Genomic DNA, 18,273 nt, shown 5'->3' with positions numbered 1-18,273 from the left:
CATCCTCCATGATTGAACCGTTACCTCTTCGTCTCCGCCCTCTAGCTGTAGCTGGAAGATACACAGTAAACCTCGGGCCAACAAGTTACAGTCCAATCCAGTAGTCACCACAAACTGATGATCCGCAGACTTATTCTCGTAAGTGACTGTCACAGGTTCAGAAATAGGATACTCACACACCTGTCCTTGGAACCCCGATAAATGCCGGGTGTGGTCGGATAGCGGTAGTCGAAATTCTGATTGCACCGAAGACATGGCTGCTCCAGTGTTGATGACAAATGGGCAGTGTTGATCTCCTATCTGCAGAGAAATAATAGGTTCCCTGTCCGATTGGAGAGTCCCTATGACTAAATTAGCTAGTCAATCTTGTGTTGGGAAAGGATTTGCCTGGGAGAAGTCAGTGTATCTCGTCTGTCCTCCCCTTGGTGGGTACCCCCTCCTTTGGGTTGGGTAGTCTCCTTCTGCTGCCTATCTTTTAAAGGGGCATTCCTGATGCAGTGATCTGCACGGCCGCAATTAAAACATGTATTGTTCCCTCTATATCTGCCCCGTCCTCTTTTCCCGGTAGGCCAATGGCCCCTCAGAGGGGGCGGCAGTAGTAAAGCTGTTGGTGCATATGGTGGGCCGTAACGAGGAGCTGAGGGTCCATTTGGGTGGGTTTGATATCCTCCCCCGTGTTGATCCACCCACCCAAGGTCACAATATTGGGGTTCCAGCTGGTAAGGCATTGTATCTGCCGCTGGTTGGGGTCTCGGATCATCCTTTTTCATTACATACTCAGTCTTAATCTTTGTAACTGAGCCTCCTTCCTGGCCTACACCCTCCTTCCAATAAAATCTGATGTCCTGTCCACCTGAGAAGGGTCGTTCCCTGTCCAATTCATGTTATTACATTTCACGGCAATAGCCACGGAAGGTGTTAGGCAATGCATTAACATAGCACAATATTGAGGGGAATTCTGACCATTTTGGTATGGCAAGTCGCCTGACTGCCCACAGTCGATTTCATTAAAATGTTCCAGAAATTCCTCTGGCTCTTCAGTCTTTTTAGGTCTGAGGTCTAAGATAGCAGAAATGTTTATGGGCTTTTGAAATGTGACATTCAACGCATTCAGGATTTGTGCCCTTCTATTATCGTCCAAAGCATGGGCTTGCTGAAGTGCGGCATGGCTAGCATAATTCAAGTGATTGAGATGATTGTGGTACTCTGCTGGAATTAAAACCTGCTGGACTAGGGCCCAGAAGTCCCTTGAATCAGCTTGATAAACTGAGATGGTAGTTCTCAGATAGTCCACGAAAGCAGCAGGAGATTTCTTCCTGTCTTGGATTGCAGCCAGAATAGTCATCATCTCACTGGGTCTCCATGGGAAATACACATCTATCATGGCTGGGCGGCTGCTGTTACAGCATCAGGGTTTGGTATTTTCCTAATCGGCAACTGTCTCAGAGTCTCACTAGCGGGCGCTCTAGCGGATTCCTCTGGCTCTTCAAGGACTTTGACGTCCTTCCCTTCCACTAGGGGGAGCTCCATCCTCTTTTTCTGTTCTCATACTTTTCTGTCCTACCATATCGGTCTGAAGCGATCTAGGTGGTATACGTGATTGTTTCTGGATAGGATCAGGCCCCTCTCTCATTGTCCGAGATCGGGTCCTAGAGCTAACTGGGCTTGTTGAACAGAGCTCCCCTTCTCTAACAGACGGTGAAGGTGCAGAAATAGGGCCCAAACTATTAACCGAAGGGACTAGAGAGGCTGGCATGATTTGAATGGGGAGCAGTTACTGGATATAAATTATGATACCCTGGTGGTTCCGGAATTACTGCAGACAATGCTACTAGTGCAGACGGGCCTCTGGCCGACATGGTCCAATTCTCTGGGTCCTCATCTGCGTCTGTCAATGCAAGGCCAGCCTTGAACTACGTAGCCCATTTTTGTTACTCGAGTCCACCCTCTCTTTACTTGCGGGTTTTTTGAATGCACACTCCTTTTTCAAGATCTCCAGAGTTTTCTGGTTCCCCCTTTCACTCATTGCGATCCCCATTTTAGTGGCATTTTCTTGCCAACTTGATAACATGATCTTATCCCTTTCCTCTTGACAATATTGTCTCCATAATCCAATTAATTATTTTGCTTTCATACTTTGGCTCTTTTTCCAGATTTCTCCCTGAATTTTCTTAATGATGTCCAGGTCTTTAGTGCTCCCTAGTGGCCATTCGTCACCCAATTTCTTCATTAAGGTTGCTGACATTTTCCTAAAATCTCTCGCTTTATCTGGATAAATATCACATAATATTTGCAATGGAGTGCCTGGATCACTCGTGTTATCCAAGCAATTCCCCATGATCTCGAACTAATCCGTAAGACTGCGTTTCTCGCCACTACAGTCCGAGGATACAATTTTAGCTTAATCAACTATAATTTCCAAAACACTCACACGTGGAATTGACAAATCAAATTTCTTTACCCGTCAGTCTGGCCTCAATAAAAGTCGAGATGGATTTGCAGGTACAGCATTAGTTGTTTTATTTGACTTGCAAGCCTGATTCATTTCACAGAGGCACAGGACACAGGACTAGTCTCCTACACCCCGGGAAAGCGAATGAACAAGGAGACAAAGGGATTTCTGCAAATACATTCAAATGGTATCAAGTTTCACATACACGATTCCCATAGGTCATCCTATACCCCTCGTGACCTGGCCATACATCCTGATTGGCTCACTTCTCATCCCTTCCTCTGGCCCCCTTATTACCCAGCATCCTTTTCTCCTCCTTGCTGGATACACTTCCTCCTTGCTTTGCCATGCGGTCTGAAATCCTTTGTCTGTGAACTCACCAGAATGAGACTGGCCTATCTCTACATTACAGTAACTAATATCTCTAAAGTAACTATTTTATATCACATTCGTCAGAATTAAATCAATTCCAAAACACACACACCTGGAATTAAACCATCATCCGATGTCCCATCAATCCCAAAACTACACACGTATGGAATTAAACCATCAATTCGATGTCCCATCAATTCCAAAATTAACCCAAAACCGAACTATCAATTTATGTTATCCCATCAGTTAAATTTTCTAATCCCCAGACTGACCTTTGATTTAATTGAGACGATCTTTCCGTACCAACCGCGAGTGACCAGACCAATCAGACCATAAGAAGAGGGGAAAATCAATGCGTGGTCATTTTCCAGCTACACACATTGTAGGTCCTTTTCCACTTTTCTTGTCCAAAATCAGTCTAATTCTGATTTCACAGTTGGTCGGTGACCGTCTGGAGAAATCCCGTGTTTTCGGCACCAAATGGCAATATTGAATTCTTTACCCGTCAGTCTGGCCTCAATAAAACTCGAGATGGATTTGTAGGTATAGTATTATTGATTTTAACCAACTTGCAAGGCTGACTCGCTTCTCAGGGACACAGAACACAGAAACAGTCTCCTGGACCCCTTGGAAAACGAATGAGGTCGGAGACAAAGGGATCTCTGCAAATACATTTAAATGGCATCAAGTTTCACATACACGATTCCCATAGGTCATCCTATACCCATCCTGACCTGGTCATACATCCTAATTGATTCACTTCTCATTCCTTAACCCTGGGCCTCTTGTTACCCAGCATCCTTGTCCCCTCCTCTACCAGGCACCCCTCCCCCCTTCCTTGCCATGCTTTCTGAAATCCTTTGTGCTTTGTCCTTTGTGAACTCACTAGAATTAAACTGGCCTACATCTACATTGCTGTAACCAATAATATTTAAACTAACTATTTTATATCACATTCGTCAACTTAAGAAATAGATTCAGAAAACAAAGAGGTGGAATGAAAAAGCACTAGTGGGTAAAATAAAGGGAACTCCAAAGGAGTTTTATAAGTATATTAAGAGCAGGAGGTTGAACAGGGTAAGAGTAGGGCCCATTAGCAATCAATGTGGCAATTTGTGTGTGGAACCTGAAGGTATAGGTGAGGTTTTAATTGAGGACTTTGTATCTGTGTTCACTACGGAGAAGGATGATGTAGGTAAAGAAATCAGGGAAGCGCATTGTGATTTACTTAAATGACTTAACATTGAGAGGGAGGAGGTATTAATAGTTCTAATGGGCTGAGAAATTGATAAAATGCCAAGGCCAGATGAGATGCAACCCAGGTTGCCAAGGAAGGCAAAGGAGGAGCTTGCAGCGGCTCTGACAAATATTTTCAAACCTTTTCTGGCGACAGGGAGGTGCCTGAGGACTGGAGGACAGTAAATGTGGTGCCTTTATTCAAGAAAGGAAGTAGGGCCGAATCAGGCTATTGCAGGCCAGTGCGTTAGGGAAACTACTGGAAAGAATTCTGAGGGACAGACTGAATCTCCACTTGGAGAGGTAAGGATTAATTAAGGATAGTCAGTATGGTTTTGTAAAAGAGAGATTATGGGCACGATGTACCGGCCTCGTCACGACGGGCGCGAAAAGGAGCTAGCCTGTTGGATAGTGGGAGAGGTCAAATTGGGGAACCTCGCCGGACGCTGACTGGTTTCGGATCTAACTGGCCCGCTCCCATTGGTGAGTTCCGGATCCCTCTGCAGTGTGGCAAGAAACCAATAAGCACCAATTAAGTCCAATCTCCATAGCTTTAAAGGGAAAGGTCCCCTATTGAACGGTCACCCGTGATCTTACCGCCTCCCCAGTGAGTGGTCACGCGGGCGCTATTCAGTGCACCTATTTAAAAACATGAAGCCAGCAGAATGGATACTATGGGGATCCGAGGATGTGTAGCCATCTTGAAAATCGGGCAATCAGCCTAGGAGCAGCAGTGCCACTGCTCCAGTGAGCAGGGTGGGGGAGCCCCCAGGGGGGCAGGGGAGAGACTGGGAAATACTCTCCAGCATCTCAGAAAGGTCCACCTGCATCAAGGGCATTCCCCCAATAACTTAGACATGCTGTCGAGGCGTTGAGCCATGGCCATCACTGACAGAGCTACGCATTGGACACCATACTCATGCTGCTGACATTGTACTTCAGGCTCTCCACTGCTGTCGCCACCCTTGCAGTGTTGGCCTTGGTGCAACGCATTGCCAGCGCAATCTACTGCGCTGTTGGACTCTGGGACTCCTCCAATCGGCTGCTGACCTGCTGGAGGGCTGCTGACATCCCCCTCTGAATTTCATGGCAACACCCTGTCGACTGCATTAGCTCCAGAAGGCCGGGTCCAAAGGCACAACATCTGACTCGGACTCAGATGGGTACTAAGATCCAGCAGACCTTCAATTGCTATCTCCCCTGGTCGTTCCTGCCTCCGCCTGATGTGCATCTGCAACTGTATGGTTCTCATCAGATTTTCCCCCAGAAGCCTGTTCACTAATTTCGCAGACTGCCAGGCATGGGTGGGGGTGTGCTGGTTGGTGCCAGAATGTGCTGCGGCACAGGCATGACATTGTGCTTGGTGGCTGGTGCCAGGTGCAAAGTAGGCGGGATTGGTGTGGGGGGGTGTCATGACAGGCACACAGTAGCCTTGGGCAGGGGGTGGGGCTGGTGCCAGACGCAGAGTCGCCAAGGGAGGGGGGAGCCGGGGATGACACGCAAGCCTGTGTCATGGGGCTGATGCCAACTCATCCATTCGGTCCAATTGAGATCGCTGAACTTCGTACGGCACTGAGTGGCGATCCTCCTGGTCATTCTCCCTGCGCTGAAGCCTCCCAGGCAGCCCTTGCTTCCCTGTGGCTGACCCACTGAGCCTCTCGGGGGAACAGCGTATCCCTCCTGGACTCGAACGCGTCCATGTGTCTGACCAGGTCGGATCCCCAAATCGCGATGTTGGTCTCCATGGTGAAATGGTTGTGTGCTGTCTGGGGTTTGCTCTGAGGGATCTGTTTAAGTGCTGCTCTCCATCGTTAGTGGGCAGCTCTTGGGCGTGGTCCCAGTGAATAAGCTGGCGGGACAGTAATTTATAGCGTAAAGCTTGTGGGGCTTTATTAAGTGGCCTAATTAACGTTAGATACCGGTGACGGCCTTGCCGGGTCGGCAGTCGGGAAACACCCGGCTAATTCTACTTGCTACCACACGTAGAACGAATTCCATGAGATCGCGCCCCTTGTCTTACAAATTTGATTGCGTTTTTTGAGCAGTTGTCCAGGTGTGTAGATGAGGGGAGTGCGATTGATGTCGTCTACAGGGACTTTAGAAAGGCTTTTGACAAAGTCCCACATGGGAGCCTGATGAAGAAGGTAAGAGTCCATGGGATCCAGGACAATTGGCAAACTGGATCCAAACTGGCTGAGTAGGAGGAGGTAGAGTGTGATGGTTGAAGATTATTTTTGTGACTGGAAGCCTGTCAGGTGGTGCTCCCAGAGATCAGTATTGGGTCCCTTGTGGTTCGTAGTATACATTAATGACTTGGATGGGAATATGGGAGGTATGATAAGTAAGTTTGCAGATGACACAAAATTTGGTGCTGTGGTAAATTGTGAGGAGCAAGGCCTTAGATTGCAGGGCGATATAGATGGGCTGGTTAGATGGGCAGAAGAGTAGCACATGGAATTTAATCATGAAAAGTGTGAGGTAATGCATTTTTGGGGGACTTACAAGGGAATGTAAAATGAATGCTCGGTCCCTAGGAACTACAGAGGATCAAGCGGTACTTGGTTCACAGATCTCTAAAGACAGCAGAACAAGTAGAGAAGATGGTTCAGAAGACCTATGGGATTCTTGCCTTTATTAACCGAGGCATTGAATATAAGATCACGGAGGTTATGCTGGAGCTGTATAATACACTGGTTAGGCCCCAGCTGGAGTACTGTGTGCAGTTCTGGTCACCACAATATAGAAAGGAAGTGATTGCACTGGAGAGGGTGCAGAGGAGATTCACCAGGATGTTGCCTGTGCTGGTGTTCAGCTAGCGAGAGAGACTAGATCGGCTGGGGTTGTTTTCCTGGAGCAGAGTAGGCTGAGGGGGGACCTGACTGAGGTGTATAAAATTATGAGGGACATAGATAGGGTGAATAGGAAGCTACTTTTCCCCTTAATTAAGGGGTCAATAACCAGGGGGCATAGATTTAAGGTACTGAGCAGGGGGTTTAGAGGAGATGTCAGGAAAACCTTTTTCACCCAGAGGGTAATTGGAATCTGCAGCTCACTGCCTGAAAGGATGGTAGAGGTGGGAACCCTCAACTATTAAGATGTGTTTAAGTGAGCACTTGAAATGCCATTGTCTACAAGATTATGGACCAAGTGCTGGGAAATGGGATTAGAATAGGCACATTCTAATTGTCATTCAGGACACGAAGCGCCGAAGGAGCTCTTTCCGTGCTGTAAAACTCTATGACTGTGTGACTCTGTAATCTAGAACATGAGGTCGTAGTTTTAGGAAAAAGAGTAGCAGATTTAAAACAAAGATGAGGAAAAATTACTTCTCTCAAAATCTGTGGAGTTCAGTACCCCAGAGCACAGTGGTTGCTGGGATACTGAGTTAGTTTGAGGATCAGACAGATAGATTTTCAGTTAGCAATGGGTTGAAGAGTTGTGGAAAATGGGCAGGAAAGTGGAGTTTAGGCCACGAGGAGACCCAGCATGATCATCTTGAATGGCGGAGGCAGCCGAAGTGGATGAATTGTTTACTCCTGCTCCTAGTACTTATGTTCCTATCCACCCTGTCAATACCCCTCAGGATCTTAAAGGTTTCAATAAAGTCGCCTCTTACTCTTCTGAACTCCAGTGTATACAAGCAGAACCTCTCCAAACTTTTTGAATGAGTCAACCTGTCCATTCAGGTATTAGTCTCGTAAACCTTCTCTGAACTGCTTCAAATACATTTACATCTTTCTATATATAAGGAGACCAAGAGTATACACAGTTGTAGTCTCACCATACCCTGTACAACTGAAAGATATTCTCCCTAATTTTATAATCTATTCCTCTCACAATAAAAAATGTAATTCCATTAGCTTTCCGAATTACTTGCTGCTTCTCCGTACTAGCCTTTGTGATTAATGCACTAGGACACCCAAATCCCTCTAAAACTCATGATTCTGCTATCTCTAGCCGTTTAGATAATTTATTTTTTATTCTTCCTGCCAAAATGGACCATTTCTCAATTCTCTGCATTATACTCAATTTGCCAGATCTTTCTTCACTCACGTGACCTACCCCTATCCCTTTGTAGCCTCCGTATGTCTCTTCGAAATTTGCTTACCTATCTTTTTATTATAATAATAATAATTGTTTTTGTCACAAGTAGGGTTACATTAACACTGCAATGAAGTTACTGTGAAAAGCCCCTAGTCTGTTCGGGTACACCGAGGGAGAATTCAGAATGTCCAAGTTACATATCAGCACGTCTTTCGGGACTTGTGGGAGCAAACCGTAGCACCAGTACGAAACCCGAGCACACACACGGGGAGAAAGCGCAGACTCCACACAGATAGTGACCCAAGTCGGGAATCAAACCTGGGACTCTGGAGCTGTGAAACAATAGTGGTACCGTTGAGTCATCAGCAAATTTCACAACCATCATTTTCATCCCTTCACCTAAGTCAATTCATATAAATTGTAAAAGGTTGAGGCAACAACACTAGCACACCACTCGTTACATCCTGACAACTAGAAAGAGACTCATTTATGCCAATTCTCTGTTGTCTGTTTGTTGGTCAATCTCCCATTTTGTTCTGCTGCGGGAACTTTCTGCGTTGTTTCTACTGCTGGATTCACTTTGCATTGAAAACACTTTAAAATGTGCCATCTGGCGCCTGATACAGCTCACCAATCTGTATTTGCTCCTTCTTCGTAACATGGGGTTCAGTATCTTGCAAATTTTCAAATAATTATATTTAGAATGGTGGAAGGCTGCTTGATGTCACTTTGTATCTGATTCTGCGCTTGTCAACCACCTTGCAACATTTTACTACATTAGGACACTATTAAAATGCTGCAGAAGAGCAAGAAACAAAGTAGTCATGATCTCATTGCATGGCGGATTGTCTAAATTGGCTGACTGGCCTCCTGTTGTACCAGTGATCCGACTTACAGTGTTATTTGTTTGTAATCAGTTTCTACATTTTTTGTCCATTCTTAATTGTGCCTGAGAAAGCCGTTAGAATCTGGGTCCTTCCTGTTACTCATTTACACTTGTCACTGCCGTTACTTACTGAGGCATTGGGACGAAGGTCCAGTGACCCTGCTGGAAAGTGCACATGTGAAGCATCAGCTCAGGGCAGTGGACAAGCCTTTTAACTCTTATCATTGAAGATCATCACGTAGACAGCTTAAGAACAAGAGTCTCATATTGGAGACAAATAGTTAAGTATGGAGAAAAAAATTACTGTGGATGCTGGATTTTGAAACAAAAACATAAAATGCTGGACAATCTCAGCAGGTCTGTGGAGAGAGAATGGAGCTAAGCTCCGAGACTGGATGACTGTTTGTCAAAGCTCAGCTTCGTATGTAACGGTACCCGTCCAGATTAGGCATCTTCAAGGGAGGAAGGAGAGTGAGTTTGTGGGAAACCAGTGAGTGTAGACCAGAACCCAGTCAAAGTCAGCATCTTCAGGCGAGGAGATGGAGGGGAACAAGTGAGTGTAGAATGGAACACCTAGATTTAGCAATGTCAGAGGAGGTAGAGAAGTCGGAAGAAAATAAAAAAATGTTTCAGATGATGCAAGAGGTACGAATTTCAGCACCAGAGGAGGAAGAGTGCCTGGATTGGGGATTTACAGCTTTCAGTTAACAAGTGAGGAAATAATGTTCTATAGAAACTAGAATGGTCTATTTTGAATTTTCATCCTGTAGTGACAATGATGACTTTTGTGAACGGCTTTTACAGGGCATTTGAAGAGGAGCGTTCGAGAAATTTGAGTCGAACATCACATCCTGACCTGACAGCAGCACTCAGTTCATCATGGCCTAAATATTAGCAGTCTTTGAATGTGGAAGCCAAAATGTTTGCTGATTCTATCTGTAGGAAAATAATTCAAAATCAGTGTGACTGGAAAAGCACTGCGACAGACACTCAAGTTTATGTTGCACTTCACTGACTGTGGGGAGGGCTTTAAACAGTTACACTTCCTTAAAAACAAAAGCATTGCACTATTCACAGTAGAGAGAAACCGTACGTGTGTTCTGTGTGTGAATCAGGCTTCAACTAATCATCCAACCTGCAGAGACACAAGAACCCGCCCAACATGGAGAAACCGTGGAAATGTGGGGACTGTGGGAAGGGATTTAATTACCCATCAAAACTGGAACTTCATCAACGCAGCCACACTGGGAAGTGGCCATTCACATGCTCGCTGTGTAATAAAGGATTCAATTACCCATCTGAGCTGAGAAATCATCGACGGAGCCACACCGGGGAGAGGCCGTTCACCTGCTCTGTCTGTGGGAAGGGATTTGCACAGTCTTCCATCCTCCAGACACACCAGCGAGTTCACACCGATGAGAGACCATTCAGCTGCATTCGTTGTGGAAAGGGTTTCAGGCAGTCACCCCACCTGATCGCCCACCAGCGAGTTCACACTGGGGAGAGACCATTCACCTGCTCTATTTGTGGTAAAAGGTTCACGCACTTATCCCACCTGCTGACTCATCACCGCATTCACACTGGGGAGCGGCCATTCACCTGCTCTGTTTGTAGGAAGGGATTTACCCGTTCGTCCGAGCTTCTGACACACCAGCGAGTTCACACCGGAGAGAAGCCATTCATCTGCTCCATGTGTAAGAAGGGATTTAATCGATCTTCTAACTTGCTGAGACACGAACAAGTTCACATGAGACTGCAGAGGTTTGGATCTTCTGTTATTGCTACTGTTAATCATACCCAGGACTGAACCATGTTCATTAACCTGTGTTATTTTCTGCTGATGTTAGTAAGCTCTATACGTAGCCGAGAGTTGACTCTGCTGGATAGATAACATGCTTTTTCCCCTTAAGGCTTCAGAGCCCCTTTCAGAACCACTGCTTGTCAACATTCCCCTAAATTCACACCATAAATTATTTTACAAGAAAATTATACATTTTACTGCTATTGTAAATTAATATTAGTGCAATATTTATATTCAATGTCTGAAAAGTTCTACTCATTAATATCTCCAGTTGGAAAGTGCTGATTTGTCTGTGCTGATCATTCTTACAAACTTGCATATTTACACACAGTTGCATCCCCATTATTCAACAGAAAGAAAGGAATGGGAATTGATGGAGGAACTAGAGTCCCCAAATGTTGCTCCACGTGTCTGGCTCAACAATTTCCTTGGCATGACAATGGAGACAAATCCAATGCAAGTAACGTGTCGTTTTTATTCTTTATGAGCCTGTAGGGTTGGTTTAGATCTTTTATGTGGCAGTGACTTTGGGGTCTTTATATCAGACTGGAGGAGACTGGTATCTCTGACTGTGAGGTTGGTTTATATCAGACAGAAGGATTTTAGAGTCAGGGTATGTGAGGTTGGTTTATGTCAGACAAGAGGAGATTAGTGTCTGTGATTTTGAGCTTGGTTTATTTCCGACAGGAGGAGATTGGTGACTGTGGGGTTGCTTTATGTGAGACAGAATGAACCAATCAAAGTTTAAGTTAAGTTTTAATGTATAGTTACCAGGGTTCACTTAAACCTACTAAAGCACAGCATGAGGCAGTCAGTACACTCTGCATCTAGAAAATGCACGTACAATTTCCAGCATTTCATAGAAAATTACAGAATCATTAAAGGGTGTTTGCAATGGCTCAGTGTCTATTGATTCCTCCTCGTTGATGCTCCCACAAGGGGAATGAACACACTTTTGAATTCCAAGATATGTACTGTTTTAAATAGTAATTTTTCCTCAAAGGAGGACACTTTCTTTTTGCTTTGCTACATTTTTCCCTGCTGATGATCCCTCCGAAAGTAGATACTTCCCAGAGTGACAGAGGTACCAGGTGCCCTGCTCCCAGCATCTGACTGTCCCAGTCCCAGATTGCCACCCAGAAATGAGTGTGAAACAGCAGCCCGGTAGGGACCTTCTCATTGTTCCTACCCATGCCAAGAGATATCAGCCCTTCACTCTATTACTCTCTGCTCAGCATTGCTGTGATATATGAGTCAGCAGAGCCAAGATTTGACTTTGTGTATTTCTACTGCATGACACATTGTTCCTTCAAAACACCGGCTCACAATTATTTCTGAAGAGGTGAAAAGTCTATGAGAGAGGAGTTCATGCACTCTGACTTCATCCGTCTCTCACCTACATATTCAGACATAGGAATAGCTTCTTCCCCACAGCTACAAGACTCCTCATCGGTTCCCCCTTGGACTGATCTGTTACCTGTAAGAACACTATTCACGATGCCCTATGCTGCTCTTGTTCATTTATTTCCTTTGTTTGGCCCCTTGTTCCGCACTGCAACCAATCACTGTTTGTCGATGGACCATTTGTCAAAGTACTCTGTTGATTATTCTTTTTTGTCGACAATGTATGTACTGTGTACGTTCCGTTGGCCACAGAAAAATGCTTTTCACTGTACTTCGGTTCAATGTGGCATCCCCCTCCAACCACCAATTTCACACTGACTCCTTTTCCCTCCCTCCAACTCTTCACTGAAACTCCTTCCTATTTCTTGCAATTTCATCCTGCCACTCTTTCCCCCTCCCTCCAATTTCTTATAGATACTTCCGAACAAAATCCTGTTTCATACAGGCAGTGCATGCTTCGTCGTCCCTCCAATATAATTCTGGTCATTTCCTCCTGCCATCACAGCTTCTATCCCTTCAATGCTGCCACCATTTATTGCTCATGTGTTTTAAATGACTGGATTCCACTACACACTGTAGGAATGAATTTCTGCACACAGAGCAGAGTTATGTTTAACTACTTGATACAGCAGCAACAGCATGCTGGAAGGAACAATTGCATGAGGAGCTTTGAATGGCAGGGAGAGAACCAATATCTGCCCTGACAGGGTGAGGAGCAGCCAGAAATATTGCTTCATGTATGTGGGCCCAATGTTACCTGGGTGAGATCTGAACCAGTTTGATCATCCCAAATCCCAGATACAAAACATTTCCCCAAAAGCCTATTTTTTTAAAATATGAATTTAGAGTACCCATTTCATTTTTTCCAATTAAGGGGCTTATCCACCTACCCTGCACATCTTTGTGAGGGGCGAAACCCACGCAAACATGGTGAGAATATGCAACCAGTGACCCAGAGCCGGCATCACTGCTACCCATTCCGCCACCGTGCTGCCCTCATAAAGCCAATTGTTATTGTTTCAGCTATGAAACATCAGGGCGGTATTGCCCCTCAACTTCAGAGCTGCAAGACTCATTTTCTGATGTAAAAATATTTGGAAATATTGCATTGTGCTCACTAATTCCACGCCAAACTCTCTCTCCCACCTCCCCCACCGCCCCCCCCCCCCCAAAAAAAAAAGATAGTGCCGCCTTTTAAAATAATTCTGCATGCCACATATAAATTCTTATGAATTTTGGCAACAAGATCTGGACACTAGGAGACAATTTAACATGGCCAACCCACCTACCTGCATATCTTTGGAAGAAAAGCTAAGCACCTGAGGCAACTCATGTAGGCATGAGGATAAAATGCATCCCCACACAGATAGGTACCCATTGAACCTGGGTCCCTGCTGTGCTAACCACTGTACCACCATGCTGCTCAATCAGGTCCACTCTCTTGTGCAGTATAAATTGTTGTTCCCTTTAGATTTGGTGTTCTTGCAGCTGTCTTGATGAGTTGAAGTCAAAAAGCTTAATTCGGATGGCCATTTTTTCAAGAATAAAATATTTTAATGTATAGACTGTCAACACTCCTGTGAAGGGCTTTGGAATGTTTTGCTGCAGCTACGGTGCTAGATAAATACAAACTGCTGTTTTTGACTGGGAATGTTTGCATTCCCTTTCTGAGCTGGAAACTCATGGATACAGTTACACTCACAATGCAGAAACACTGCTCACCTGCTGAATGTTGAAATGGATTAATTCAGCCATTCCATTTACTAACAGCTGAACATTCACACCAGAGAGGGACCATTCAGACCCTTCATATGCTTAGAGGCGGATTGTTTTTCCTGCCAATTATAAAGATAGGTCAAAAATTGATGCACACTGTTACGAGAGAGAGGCTGTGTTCAGTATGTTGCAAGTGATTCACTTGGTCACACCAGCTGCTTACACTCCAGTGAATTCAGATTTTACTCTTTATGGTGATATTTTTATTGCTGCTGTTGATAGTCAAGCCTGTAAGTCGCAAATCAAAAGTGAGGAATTTAACAGCAGTTGACATCAAGCAGGGATTTAGTTAAGCAATCTTACTAATGTTGAACTAGGCAGATATGCGCCCGGAAGGTCCTCATGAAATAGGACACCAAGATTGCATAAGTTCTGACCCTCTCTGTAGTCAGAGTTTTGTCAGGGAGAGGGGGAAAGGGCGATAGGTCGGGGATTGAATTTGGAGTGGGGATGAAAAACAATATTTTCAGTCTTCCCAGTACTTAGCTGAATACAACTTAATCTCATCAGTACGTTTTTCAAAATTTCATTATTGGAATATGGGAATCACTGGCTCGACAAGCATTTATTGCCTCTGCCTAATTGCCCTTGCAAAGTTGGTGGTGAGCTGCCCTCTTGGACCACTGCAGTCCATTGTCGGTTCATCCACAGTGCAGTTAGCAAGAGATTTCAAGGGTTTTGACCCAGTGACAGTGAATGAACAGAGATATCTTTCCAAGTCAGAATGGTGACGAGGTGAAAGGAATGTTGGAGGTCGGATGGTGGGACAAGTCTTTTATTCGGGGCATGGCTGATGGTGGCAATTTTTATGGAGGTTTCAGAGAAGAGAGAACTGTTGACTATATCCGCCTTGGGGCCAGGTCGGGGTGCCGGGTAGCCAGCAAATTGAATGCAAATGTCCAGAGAGCAACGTTGTAAATCATGGACCAAATGAGCTCAGTGGAGGCATGAGGGGAGAATAGAACTGTGAAATTCTTCAGCACTGTATAGACACAGACAATTACAAACTTCAATATTGAACAGACAAAGAGCGACACAACGTGTCTGAACTGTGGACCACAGAAATGAAATCTACACAAACTCAGCAGGACACAATACTGTATTAATCCAGCACCGCACTGCAATATGATTAATTATATTACTGGATACATGGACAGCAAGAAGTTCCTCTTGTGAGGCAGTCCAGAAGGAGCAGGACGTCACTTTAATAAATAAAACCCAGTCATTCAGGGCAATGCTAGGAAGCACGCCATCATACAAATATAAATCTGCAATACCTTCGAAACTGGGGAGGTGAATTGAAACTTGCAAAATTGGGATTGACAGATTCTTATCATGCACGGCTATTAGGTTTTGGGAGCCAGTGCCGGTTACTGAGGACCAGACCTGGTTAAATGAAGGGTGGTACAGTCCCAGTGGCTGGATGTCCATCTCCTGATTGCACCCAAGTCACCGCCCTGCGGTATTGTGAAATCGAGATGGCGGCGTTCGACTGCGGTGAGCACAGTAAGAAGTCTTACAACACCAGGTTAAAGTCCAACAGGTTTGTTTCAAATCACTAGGTTTCGGACCACTGCTCCTTCCATTCACCTGAGGAAGGAGCAGTGCCCCGAAAGCTAGTGATTTGAAACAAACCTGTTGGACTTTAACCTGGTGTTGTAAGACCTCTTACTTGAACTCAGGTATTGTGACCTCAGAGGCTGGGGAGTCAGAGGACTTTCCCCAGGACGCCAGTCCGAGGCCCAGGCCACGCGCAGCAGGTCTGGCAGAATCTCTGGAGAGAGAAATATTGCTGGATCTTCCTTCAGCACTCTCTCTCTTGTAGGCCTTGGCCTCCCACCCGATCAGTGCCTCACTCCGCCATGTTCAGCTCAAAAGCTCGGCCAGTTGCTGTTGAGTGACGGCGTGGCACTCGCAAACGAGGAACTGCACGCATGTGATGCTATGGTATGCAGAGAGATACACAACACGCACTCACTTCATTCCAGGAGCCTCAGTCGGTCTTACACTGATTTCCAAAATGTATTTGAAATATATAATCTGCAATATTCCGAAACATGAACAAAAACGGCTGGGAGAAAATGCAATTATCTAAAATTAAATTATTAATATACAGACATAAAGATATTCAATACCACAAGAAAAAATATGAGCACAATTTTATTCATTCAACAGATGTGGGTTCCCTGGTTTGGAAAACATTTATTGTCCATCCCTAATTTCCATTGAGAAGGTGGCGGTAAAGGAAATATGTCAAATAAAGGGGACACTAATGCCTGTGGAGAATCAGCTAAAACTTTGGAAGAAAGTAAGAAGTCTTACAACACCAGGTTAAAGTCCAACAGGTTTGTTTCGATATCACTAGCTTTCGGAGCGCTGCTCCTTCCTCAGGTGAATGAAGAGGTATGTTCCAGAAACATATGTATAGACAAATTCAAAGATGCCAGACAATGCTTGGAATGCGAGCATTACAGATCCAGAGATGGGGTAACCCCAGGTTAAAGAAGTGTGAATTGTATCAAGCTAGGACAGTTGGTAGGATTTCACAGGCCAGGTGGTGGGGGATGAATGTAATGCGACATGAATCCCAGGTCCCTGTTGAGGCCGCACTCATGTGTGCGGGACTTGGCTATAAGTTTCTGCTCGGCGATTCTGCGTTGTCGCGCGTCCTGAAGGCCGCCTTGGAGAACGTTTACCTGGAGATCAGAGGCTGAATGCCCTTGACTGCTGAAGTGTTCCCCAACTGGAAGGAAACACTCCTGCCTGGTGATTGTCGGTGATCTCCGTTCATTCATTGTCGTAGAGTCTGCATGGTCTCGCCAATGTACCATGCTTCGGGACATCCTTTCCTGCAGTGTATGAGGTAGACAACGTTGGCCGAGTTGCACGTGTATGTACCGCATATCTGGTGGGTGGTGTTCTCACGTGTAATCCATGTCGATGATCTCCACGTCTTGCAGAGATTGCCATGGCAGGGTTGTGTGGTGTCGTGGTCAATGTTCTGAAGGCTGGGTAGTTTGCTGCAAACAATGGTTTGTTTGAGGTTGTGCAGTTGTTTAAAGGCAAGTAGTGGGGGTGTGGGGATGACCTTAGCAAGATGTTCATCTTCATCGAAGACGCGTTGAAGGTTGTGAAGAAGATGTCGTAGTTTCTCCGCTCCGGGAAAGCATCTACAGATGTTGAAAGATGCCCTCGTATGAACGGGATATGGCGCTTAACTCATCGATCAAAAAAAACCATCTACAGACGTTGAAAGATGCCCTCGTACGAACGGGATATGGCGCTCAACTCATCTATCAAAAAATAAAATAAATAAATAACCTGGTGTAAGACTTCTTACTGTGCTCACCCCAGGCCAATGCCGTCATCTCGACATTTTGGAAGAAAGGGACTGTATTTGTGTGTATCTGCGATCTGTATCAATGTATGTTGGAGTGATTGAAAAACAGAAAGAAATAGGCAGAAAGAAACGTTTCCGATCAAATAGGATTAATTTGAAATGAATAATACAGATACATGTAACCATCAGAATCATGCAATACAATTAAATGCAGAATCAGAAGACAAAATAAGGGTTCCGTTTGGAGAACTATTTTCAAGACTGGTCAGTGTGATTTCACGTTTTGCAGTGTATGTAGTCGTGGCCGAGTGGTTAAGGCGATGGACTAGAAATCCATTGGGGTTCCCCCGCGCAGGTTCGAATCCTGCCGACTACGCATCTTCGTTTACTCATGACATTTGACTAAATTCCTTTGTCGTGATTTATTCTTTATCTGCAATGATATTCCACGCCTTTTTCTCATTTTCATTCTTCAGAAATATAGCAACAATCAGCCAAGTTCGTGACAATCTTCTTTCTAACCCTCCCTGTCCCTTCGTTGTGTCATCATAAACGATGCAGATGAATTTCTGTTTGTATCTGTGTGTGCAATATTTCCATCCATTTATCTGTCAGATCAGGTTCTTCCAATACATTTACAATTCGCTTTTCAATTTATACCTGAAATTGCGTCTACCACTTCTAATGACACCCAGCTCTGAGTAAAAATGGTGTATTTGATCCCGTCCTCTCCACATCTTCAGTCAATGAATTTGAATTTGCGACCCAAGTTATTGAGCTACACGCCGAAGGCCTGTTTACTCTCTCCGAACTGCTCAGCATCTGGAAAGCCACAGTAAAGTAATCGTCTATTTTCCAAGCACAACAACCCGTATTCGTCAACAACTTTTCATAACGAAAGTATTTCATAATTGGAAGACTCCCAGGAAGCACCTTTTGTCGCCTTTCTCGTGCCCGTGATG

General features: G+C 44.9%; 1 long non-coding RNA gene and 1 other non-coding gene across 3 annotated transcripts in view; both read left to right on the top strand.

The window, feature by feature from the left end:
• The window catches only part of LOC140390235 (uncharacterized), a 77,535-nt gene that overhangs the window by 33,983 nt on the left and 25,279 nt on the right, over window positions 1-18,273 (top strand). For both annotated transcript variants that reach the window (XR_011934595.1, XR_011934594.1), the window contains exon 2: window positions 9,795-11,251. This is a non-coding gene — a long non-coding RNA (uncharacterized lncRNA). The remainder of the gene's footprint in view (window positions 1-9,794; window positions 11,252-18,273) is intronic.
• On the top strand, window positions 17,606-17,687 carry trnas-aga (transfer RNA serine (anticodon AGA)). The gene has a single exon. It is a non-coding gene; the product is annotated as a tRNA-Ser (tRNA).

This window comes from Scyliorhinus torazame, chromosome 14, assembly GCF_047496885.1.
Source record: "Scyliorhinus torazame isolate Kashiwa2021f chromosome 14, sScyTor2.1, whole genome shotgun sequence".
In the NCBI taxonomy this organism is placed as follows: domain Eukaryota; kingdom Metazoa; phylum Chordata; class Chondrichthyes; order Carcharhiniformes; family Scyliorhinidae; genus Scyliorhinus; species Scyliorhinus torazame.
The sequence above is the reverse complement of the archived record's forward strand: the minus strand, read 5'-3'. Positions and strand labels throughout refer to the sequence as shown.